Source organism: Papio anubis, chromosome 8 (genome assembly GCF_008728515.1).
Source record: "Papio anubis isolate 15944 chromosome 8, Panubis1.0, whole genome shotgun sequence".
NCBI classification, from domain to species: Eukaryota; Metazoa; Chordata; class Mammalia; order Primates; family Cercopithecidae; genus Papio; species Papio anubis.
The window spans coordinates 81,749,070-81,757,124 of NC_044983.1; positions in this window are offsets into that span (position 1 = coordinate 81,749,070).

An 8,055-nucleotide genomic window follows, 5' to 3' on the forward strand; every position below is an offset into this window, starting at 1 on the left:
CCTTGCTTCCCTCTTCTTCACATTTTTTTAAAATCACTAAGCTTTCAGGAAACAATTTATCAGGCTTATATTCACAGAAGCTAATTAGCAAGGCAAGGGAGGGAAATGTCCTGAAACATAAGCCTGTCGTTTAACCAGTCACCTATCCTTCTGGTAGCCTTAGTCACATACAGAAAATTGTGAACAGAAAGTACAGGAGAAGAACTGGCCCCAGGGACAGAGGGAAGGAGGGTCCTAACTGTCTTGTCCTAACCTACAAGTCTAGGAGTGGCTCCCACATTTGTTGACTTTATAATGAAAAGCCCTGTCCTGAGAATTTCCAAAGGCTCATAAGCCTGGAGCACATTTAAGCCTAGGAAATAAGAATTTCTCTCTCTCTCTCTCTCTCTCTTTTTTAAAAGCTGGGACTAGAGGCATGCACCACCACACACAGCTAACTTTTGTGGGGATTTTTTTTGGTAGAGATAGGGTTTCCCCATGTTGGCCAGGCTGGTCTCAAACTCCTGACCTCAGATGATTCACCCACCTCTGCCTCCCAAAGTGCTGGGATTACAGGCATGAGTCACCACGCCCGGTCTAGTAAAGTATTTCTCAATTGTCCCCTAAGAGTAAGTGAAAGTGAAATTGCTTGGTTTTGCTTTGGTTTGGGAAAACTGGCTATTTTCTGGCAGATTGGATCCAAGAAAATTCACTGATAATGCTACATAGTGATATAGGGCTGGGTGCAGTGGGTGGCTCATGCCTGTAATCCCAGCACTTTGGGAGGCCAAGGTCGGTGGATCACGTGAGATCAGGAGTTTAAAACCAGCCTGGCCAACATGGCGAAACCCCATCTCTACTAAAAATACCAAAATTAGCTGGGCGTGGTGGTGCCCACGCTACTAGGGAGACTGAGGCAGGAGAACTGCTTGAACCTGGGAGGCGGAGGTTGCAGTGAGCTGAGAGTGGGCCACTGCACTCCAGCCTGGGAGATGGAACCAGACTCTGTTTCAAACAAACAAACAAACAAAAAACTATATAGATTTCAGTAAACATGACCAGGTCCATGTCCCAAATAAAACCGTGCCTTCTTTCTTGTCTCAAAAAGCAAGGACCTGGGAGTGTGAAAAGAATACCAGAAAGCTCTCCAAAAGATTGTGTTACTGAACCAGGCCTGTTTTGTTCACTGCACAGTATGCCAATGGCGAAGATGATGAGCTTTCCGAAAAAGAAAGGATTTATTCCTTTCTCTTTAAGCCAAGCGAAGAGATGGGAGAACAGGTCTCAGATCTGCCTCCTCAAAGATGGGGTTTAAGAATATTTATGGGATCGAGGAGTAGGTGGTCTGAGGCATGGAGAAAGGTGACTGGGGATAAGGACAAGTGAGATAATTGATGTTCTGTGCAAGCACATTCAAGCTTCATGGCTCCCCATAGGATGGATGTTCAGAAAATGATAATTTTATCATGATATGAGGGTGGAGCTTATAAATGACATCTTATAAATGGCACTCTGATGTCAAAAGATCCCACATCGGACATTCGTGGAGGCCCACCCAGGTGGAGGGGTGGTGGTCTCACCTGGTTTAAACTGGACAAGAGTTGACTCTAGGTTCCTGAAAAGCAATGTAGGCAACTGCTACCACTGTGACCCATACATGTGTCAGAGATGGTATCTATAGGGAAGTTCAAGGGAGTCTTGTGATGTACTGCTTAGCTATGTGACATTCGTTTAGAGTTAGTAATCTTTTAAAACAGTGAAACTAGCTAAAAGCAAGCAAAGTGGGTTAAAGTTTCACGAGCCTAGTCAGATCTGCCCTTGGCTGCAATAGAGACAAAGTAGAAGCATGGGACAAAGGTGACCATTGTCCCACCAATAAATTCCCTACCTAACAATCTACTCTTAGGGAAGATGGTGAGGGAATCCACTATCCAAGCCTTGGATCTCACAACAGGAAAATATATAAGTCCAGAAGAACCAGGACCACCAAATGGGAGTGTGGTCGTTTTGTAGTTGTTACCTTGGCTAGACTGAACCACGTTTTCCTAAATTCTCAATTAGGAAGATTCTCATAAGGAAGGAATTCTCATAAGGAAGATGTCTGCGTGAGATGTGGAGTACAGAAGTGAAACAGCAATTGCATTGGTAGTTCACACTGATAAGAAATTTTCCCATGACCAAACTTCAGTCAGGCTCCTTTGATCTCTCTTCCTGACCAGGCCTCATCCTTGGCCAGCTGAGCTCAGCTTAGCAAGAATCTCCTCACTCTTGATATACAATCAAGCTCTTCTTGGCAACTGTCCATCCATTAACCCCCTCATTCTGTTCATTGACTACAAATCCCCAGCTGTCTTTGCTGTATTTGGAGTTGAGCTCAGTTCTATACTGAAGTCTCTCTCCCTTATTTCAGTAGCTCATATGAAATCTATCTTGCCATTTTTAACAAATGGGGCAGTTTTTCTTTTACAACATTCATTGTTTAACATGTGATGACCCATGTAATTGCTGTCATTGTCATGTATCTGCTGGTTTTCCTCATTAATGTGGGTTGTGACTGAGCGTACAATGCCTCCACCTCCTGTGAGATCCTCCTTCAGCTTTTACAGCTCCTGGGACAAGCATGTATATTTAGTTCCATGATAATGGACCTCAACTTCTGCAAGATACCACACCATTGAGGTCAGAGGTCATGAGAACTGGCACAGATTTCAATCCATCTTCCTGGTCTTCACCTCATGCCTGTGAGTTCCAATTTGTTTTTGCTCTCCCTCACTTTTACATATATTGTCCTTTCTGAATTACTTGTACTTCAAGTTCCCAGCATCAGACTTAAGGACAACAGCCTTGTAGAGACTGCCCAGCTACCTCCCATAGTTGCTTAAGGTCAAATCTCTGTAACAGAGTAAATCCTGTTAATTTTTATAAATACCTAAATAGATAATAAAGATAGAGACAAGATTCAGATAAAGGTATAGGCATAGATATAGAAGGACATAGATATAGATTTAGAGGCTCTGCTTCTAAATCTTCTTGATTCCTAATATAAGGAGCAAAAGGCTATGATGTATTCTGCATTCCTGGTGTACTACAGTACTCAGGTAGGTCCATGACTCTGAAAATGTAGAATGTAAGATAAGAGATAGGCTGGGAAATCAATCCCCATTTCTGTTAACTTTCAAGAATATCGGAGATTCTCCAAACTCAGGAGATATATTCCTTGAAGCAGTGCCCTCTAGTCTAAGGAGGCTATTCTTGGACATTCTGTGTGGGCCTACTATTATACATCAAAGAGGAAGATGTGTAAGTTCTCCAATATTAGACTCAGCTGCACAGTTCCTTCAGTGCCCAGATGAATATCTTTCACACAGCATGTAGGTATGTTCAGCTTTTGGACAGGAACTTCAGAAAGCTAACTGAAAAATTGTCATGTTCATATCATCTTATAAATGACTTGTGGAAACAGGAGACTGAAAACAAAAGAGAGGAGACATACTGAATGGCATTAAGTGTTGCCACCTGAAGATTTACAATGATATTTCTTTTTATCTTTGTTTTTCTTTTTCTATAATTACACTACTAAGAGAAGAACTGTCATGATGATAGGACTGAAAGTGTCAATCTTAGAGAGTATATATTATTAACTCAATTGTACAGTGATGCAAAAAAAAAATGTTTAAAGATTTTAGGGAACTTGTCCATTTCATCTCTCTTTGAAGTAGAAGAGCCAGGATTTACATCTCGTCCTGGGTTATCCAAAGCTCATGATCTTCATAGGTATACCTCAAAAATTTCACAGGTTCAGCTCCAGACCACCACAACAAAGTGAATATTGTAATAAAACAAATCACATAAATATTTTGGTTTCCCAATGCATATATATATGCATATATATATATATGTTTATTCTATATTGTAGTCCTTTAAGTGTGTAATAGAATTATGTCCTTAAAAATATTTTTTAAATGCTTTATTGCTAAAAACTACTTAGATTATCTAGAGACACCAACAAGTTGTAATGTGTATTTCGCTGGTGGATGATCATCCCTCAATATTAATGAATTTACTGAAAACTGATCAAGGTAGTGAATTTACACGAAAGTGAGGGTGGCTGTGACAGTTTCTTTTTGGGTTTTATTATTGGTTTATTATTGTCTGCTTGTTTTCAGTTTTTGTTGTTTCTTTTCTTTTCTTGCAGGACAGAATCTTGCTCCTATCACCCAGGCTGGAGTGCAGTGGTGTGATCTTGGCTCACTGCAACTTGCCTACTGAGTTCAAGCAATTCTCCTGCCTCAGCCTCCCAAGTACCTGGGATTACAGCCATGCTCCACCACACCCAACTAATTTATGCATTTTTAGTAGAGATGGGGTTTCGTCATGTTGGCCAGGCTGGTCTCAAGCATCTAACCTGAGGTGATCCGCCTGCCTCAGCCTCCCAAAGTGCTGAGATTACAGGAGTGCGCCACTGCACCTGACCAGTATGGCAATTTCTTAAAATAAGACAACTATCAAGTTTGCCTCATTAATTGACTCTTCTCTTCATGAAAGATTTCTCTGTAGCACGCTATGCTGTTTGATGGCATTATACCCACAGTAGAACTTCTTTCTAAATTGGAGTTGATCCTTTCAAACATTGCTGCTGTTTTATCAGCCAAGTTTATGTAATACTCTAAACCCTTTTTCATCATTTCAACAATGTTCACAGCATCTTCACCAGTTACAGATCTCAAGAAACCATTTTCTTTGCTGATTCACAAGAAGCATTTCCTGATCTGTACAGATTTTATCACAAGCTTGTAGTTCCACTTCTGGTTCTCTTGCTATTTCCACCACATCTTCAATTTCTTTCTCCACTGAAGTTTTGAACCCACCAGTCACCCATGAGGGTTAAAATAATCTTCTTCCAAATTCCTATTAATGCTGATATTTTGATCTTCTACCATGAATCACTGTGTTCTTAATGCTATCTAGAATGATTAATTCTTTCCAGAAGGCTTTCAATTTACTTTTCCCTGATCCATTAGAAGAATCATGATCTATGGCAACTACAGCCTTATGAAATGTATTTCTTAAATAAGAAGACTTGAAAGTCAAAATTCTCTTCGATCCATAGGCTGCAGAATGAATATTGTGTTAGCAGGTATGAAAACAACATTAATCTTCTTGTACATCTCCATCAGTTATTGCATGACCAGGTGTATGATCAATGTTCAGTAAACTTTTGAAAGGAATCTTTTTTTTCTGAGCAGTAGGTCTCAAGAGTGAGTTTAAAATATTGAGTAAAACCAACCATGCTGTAAACAGATGTGCTGTCATCCAAGGTGTGTTGTTTCATTTGAAAAGTAGAGTAGAGTTAGCATAATTCTTGAGGGTCCTAGATTTTGGAGTGGTGCACAAACATTGGCTTCAATTTAAAGTCGCCAGCTAAACTAGCCCCTAACAAGAGTCAGCTGTTCTTTGAAACTTTGAAGCCAGGCCTTGACTTCTCCTCTCTAGCTATGAAAGTCCTATATGACATCTTCCAATAGAAGGCTGCTTCATCTCCACTGAAAATATGCTACTTAGGGTAACCACCTTCATCAATGATCTCAGCTAGATCTTCCAGAAAACTTACAGCAGGTTCTGTATCAGAATTTGCTGCTTTACCTTGCATTTTTATGTTATGGAGATGGCTTCTTTCCTGAAACCTCATGAACCAACTTTTGCTGGATTCAAATTTTTCTTCTGAAGCTTCTTCACGTCTCTCACCCTTCATGGAACTGAAGAGATTTAGGTCCTTGCTCTGGATTAGGCTTTGGCTTAAGGGAATGTTTGGCTTGATCTTCTATCCAGACCACTTAAATTTTTTGTATATCAGTAATAAGGTGGTTTTCTTTCTTTTCATTCAGATGTTTACTGAAATAGCACTATTAATTTCCTTCAAGCACTTTATTTTTGCATGCATAACATAGCTAATTGCTTGGCTCAAGAGGCCTAGCTTTCAACCTATCTCAGCTTTCAACATGCTTTTGTCACTAAGCTTCATCACGTCTAGCTTTTGATTTAAAGTGAAAGACATGCAACTCTGCCATTCACTTGAACACTTAGAGCCATTGTAGGGTTCTTAATTGGCCTAATTTTAATATTGTTGTGTCTCAGGGAACAGGGAGGCCTGAGGAAAACGAGAGAGACATGGAAACAGCCAGTTGGTGGAACAATCAGATCATGCACATTTATCAATTAAATGCATTGTCTTACATGGGCACAGATCATGGTGTAAAATGCAGGTGTAGTTAAACTATAACCAGCCTTTGTTGCGAAGGTCACAAGATTTGTAACTTCTCCAATTACTCCTGTAAATAACATCACTACTAGAACCTAAGATTGGCCTTGTGAGGTGTCTTTTCAGATTTTTGCATTTCTGATGACTGAATGACTCTACCTGGAGCTGGGATTCATGATTCAACTGGTCCTGTGGCCCTGATCCAGAAGTGGATCTGGCACACTAGGACCATTTTCCACACTCCGAGGTCTGTCCTACAGACCCTGGCCAGCAGATGAAATGAGTAGTCAGACACAAGTAGGTATGCAATGTAAGAACAGCTAGGTGACTGCCTGGCTCTAGTGGCCAGGGAGCAGCCCCAAGAACCTGGAGCTGCTTGCTTTTATTCAGTGCAGGCACAATGCTGAAAACCTGGAGCAAACACAACCTGCAAGTAATTAACATTTATTGTTCCCCTTTCAGGGAATGTCACACACACAGCTGATCAAAGGTCAGTTCCTGATCAATATAAACAAGACTGTTTAAGATAAATTCCCCTATACTCCCTTGTACCTACTCCTTGCCTTCTGCCTCAGGGTTATAGAACAGCTGCCTTCAGCTATTCTCCCCCACTGTTCTGCAAAACCTTCTGACCTTTCAGAAGGTTTGCATCCTTTCCCTGTAGTTTTTCCCACCATGCCGACAGATACCCTACACCACACCCCTATGATTGCATTCCCAACCAATCAACAGCACCTATTCCCTAACCACTTGCCTGCCAACCTATCTTTTTGAAACCCTAGCCTCCAAATTTTCAAGGAGGCTGATTTGAGTAATAATAAAACTTTGGTCTTCTGTTTAGTTGGCTCTACATGTACTAAATTCTCTATCGCAACTCCCCTGTCTTGATAAATTGGTTATATCTGGGTAGCAGGCAAGATGAACTCATTGGGCTGTCAGAAAACCACAGTCTCTCAGCCACTAGAAAGTGGAAAACCAGGAGTTTCTTAAAAGATCCCATTTTCAGAGCAATTTTTTAAAAGGCAGGATCGCATTCTGTCACCCAAGCTGAAGTACAGTGGTGCAATCTTGGCTCACTGCAGTCTAGACCTCCAGGGCTCAGGTTATCCTTTCACCTCATCTTCCTAAGTAGCTGGGACTACAGGCATATGATACCACACCTGGCTAGTTTTTTGTAGAGACAGGGCTTTGCCATGTTGCCCAGGCTGGTCTTGAACTCTTGGGCTCAAGAGGTCTTCCCAACTCAGCCTCCCAAAGTGCTAGGATTACAGGTGTGAGCCACTGTGCCTAGCCAATAGCATTGTTTTTATTTAATGTATCTCTTAGCTCTTTGAAGAAGTCCCAGTTGCAGGGCACTGTTGTCATTTGACATAACTCAGATATTGCTCTGTGGGAAAAATTCCTATATGCAGAGTATTTGTCTAAAACAATCAATTGTGATTATCTAACACAGCAGTTGCCTAAGGCAACAATACTAGTATAGGAAAATAAAATCCCAGCCTGGAATATCTGAAGGAAAAGATCTTTATAGGGCCTTTGAAAGGCCCTGGCATATCACTGAAGACCTAGAAGGCCATGTGCATGTTCAGTGCTGTGCAAATGCTCAGGAAAGAACTGAAAGGACTCCAGTATCTCACCTCTGGCTTACCTTGAGACCCTGTAAAAACAGTAAGTGAAGTTTAAGGCTGAGTGGAAAATTGCCTGAGCATCAGAGTGCCTCAACACAAACACAGAGAGCTCTTTGGCAAACAATGGAAGATTTATTGGTTCAAAGTATTCATGGAAATCTCTAATCAGTCAATAGCTGAATACTAACG